A 2,903-nucleotide genomic window follows, 5' to 3' on the forward strand; every position below is an offset into this window, starting at 1 on the left:
GTAACATTTCCGTCACATGCTTGAGGTATTCGGCCAATCACAATGCACTGAATAGCTGGCCAATCACAGCACACCTCGCTTTTTTAGACCGATGAGCTTTGTAAAAATCGACGCGTTTCAAAAAGGCGGGGCATAGAGGAGAAACAATAATGTACAGTATGTGGAAAATAATGTGTTTTTTTAACTTTAAACCGCATAAACACATTTCATTACACCAAATACACAAAATAATGTTCTTTTTAGCAGCATCATATGACCCCTTTAATCAGTCAGCTCAAGTTTTCAAAGTTTCCATCGTCTGTTTGCGGGAGTAATGGCAGATGAAAAAGTCTACTTCATTCTCCTCCAAAAACTTGGCTTTGAAGCTCAGAGGAAAGCTTTTTCTTGTTCTCTCCCTCATGTTGTTGAATGGAAGTGTTTGCAGTTGCATTACTTTGAGGAAGTTTTCAAAGTCATTTAGAAATTTTGGACTAACATTGGACAAAATGGTGCTTTCAAAAGCGTTCAAAAGGAAACCATATTCTCGCTCAGTCCTTAAGAAATTATGAAACTCAACAAATGACTTTAGATTGTATTTGTCTAAAACCATTCAAACATTCAAACTTCAGTTGCCACTCTAATCAAGACAGCTAAGCAATGCACATATCTTACTGTAATTGCGCTAAATTAACTGTGTAAATTTTCAACACGGTACCCTGCAGTACCCTTACTATTGCTTTTTTGATCATATACATATATAATGTCAAACTTAACATTGGTTTTCACTAATGCAACATTTATTTAGCCTACTGAGAGCGATGAGGTAATGTTTTGCACCATATGCTGTTGTTTTCCATTAAAGTGTGTAATGGAGTTACATTATATAACTGCAAAATTGTATTTTTATCTTTTTATTTTTTTATTATTCGGACCAGTAAAAATGATGGCAGTGCAAGTCATTATTTTATTTTAATTTTTTATTGATTTTTGTTTTTGAAGGGCTAACATTAAATGGAAAAATATATGTTTATTCCTGGCAACATTTTACATGAGTCCCTTTTTATTTTATTTTAAAATTCTATTCTATTCTATTCTATTCTTTAATTGGGACCAGTAAAAATGTTGGCAGGGCAACCACATTTGACACAACTTGAACCACAGGTTTTATTCATCTGGCTATTATAATGTTGATACATTGATTTCCTGTTCCTGTTTTGCTCTCAGTGTTGGAACCAATCGGGGTTTTCAAGAGAATCACACCTTCAGTTAACATTAAATGGAAAAATAAATGTTTATTCCTGGCAACATTTTACATGAGTCCCTTTTTATTTTATTTTAAAATTCTATTCTATTCTATTCTTTAATTGGGACCAGTAAAAATGTTGGCAGGGCAACCACATTTGACACAACTTGAACCACAGGTTTTATTCATCTGGCTATTATAATATTGATACATTGATTTCCTGTTCCTGTTTTGCTCTCAGTGTTGGAACCAATCGGGGTTTTCAAGAGAATCACACCTTCAGTTTCTCTGCCCACTATTCTAATGGCATTACCACAGCAATATATCATCCTGGCCACAGGTGAGACCCCCATCTAGAAGCTGTTTTTCTTGTGTGTGTGTGTGTGTGTGTGACCGTCAGAGGGATGTTTTTCTCTAAAAGTGAACACAAACTCATCAGGCAATCTTTGGATAACACTTTTGTGATTTGTGTTATTCCCACTATACATGTTTGAACTGAAATCCTCTCTGGCTTGTGTTTTAGGCAGCGCTTATTGATTTGTTTAAGAAGAAAATATTTAGGATTTTAGCTGCCACATGGGGGCAGTCTTTATATTTAGTGTGTAGAGGTGTGTGTGTGTATATTTGTTTGTATGTGCTGTTCACATGCGTAGATCAGATCAGATCCCTTTCCTGTTTCATCAGCCCCTCAAGGACTATTCGGCCTCATAAGCAGGCTGAGGTGCTGTGTGTGTGTGTGTGTGTTTTACCCGGACTCATGCTGCTGATGTATTTGTGTGTTCCTCAGGTTGCTGCTGGTGGGAGGGTGTGAGTCTAGAGACAGTGATGTGTCCAGGGCGAGCCGCTGCGGGATCACAGCGTGGAGGGTGTTGTCAGGGTCACCTCACTATAAACAGGTCATCAGTTATGAGGATGACATCAGTGCGGTGAGTCTGAGTTTAGACATGTAAGGGAATATTTATGTACTGAATACTGATGATGCAGCATCCATGACATGCACTCTTTCACCAAAAAAAATCTTGGGCGTATCAGGTCTCTGATCATGGTTTGGATCTTTGATCTTACTAGTTTCCCACTGAGGAAAAAAAAGACTAAAGAAGTGGAGCTTTAACTGAGTTTTTAATATTTTCTAAAAAAAACACTGTCTTGATGTTAGGGTGTTGTGGTTGTTTGGCAAGTGTTGCTCTGCACATGCTAAATTGTTCTGAGTGTTTGTTCACAGACCGTGATGCATTTCAACAGTCATAAGCATAGTAAATCCTGCATTTTTTTGTTTTTATTTAAAAAAAAAAGTATATTAATAGGCCTGGGCGATAAAACGGTATCAATATTTATCGTCGGAACACCTTCTTCGATATCGATATAAAAAATGTTCAATATAGACCACGATATAGGCACGTACTATGAGTGACGCAGACAGCACACACAAACATGAACACATGCTGAATTGAGTGCTGTGCCTGCTGTGATGAGGAGATTGTGAATAAAGAATGAATATTAGTCGAATTTAAAATAAACATTTGCATTTGAATGTTAGGTGTACATCAGGGAGCGTCATCAGTGGTGCACGAGATGCGATAATGATGTAAGTGATGTTGTTTAATTTTAATGTTTTGTTAGTCTAGCCCACGAGACGCGCCGCTGCTGCGTTATTCATTCAAAATATTAGAGAAATATAGAA

At 37.1% G+C, this 2,903-nt stretch overlaps 1 pseudogene; it reads left to right on the top strand.

Moving 5' to 3' along the window:
• LOC107726605 (neuroblastoma-amplified sequence-like) overlaps positions 1-2,903 on the top strand; it is a 158,331-nt pseudogene that overhangs the window by 8,165 nt on the left and 147,263 nt on the right.

Source organism: Sinocyclocheilus rhinocerous, unplaced genomic scaffold (assembly GCF_001515625.1).
Source record: "Sinocyclocheilus rhinocerous isolate Xijiao unplaced genomic scaffold, SAMN03320098_v1.1 scaffold1538, whole genome shotgun sequence".
NCBI classification, from domain to species: domain Eukaryota; kingdom Metazoa; phylum Chordata; class Actinopteri; order Cypriniformes; family Cyprinidae; genus Sinocyclocheilus; species Sinocyclocheilus rhinocerous.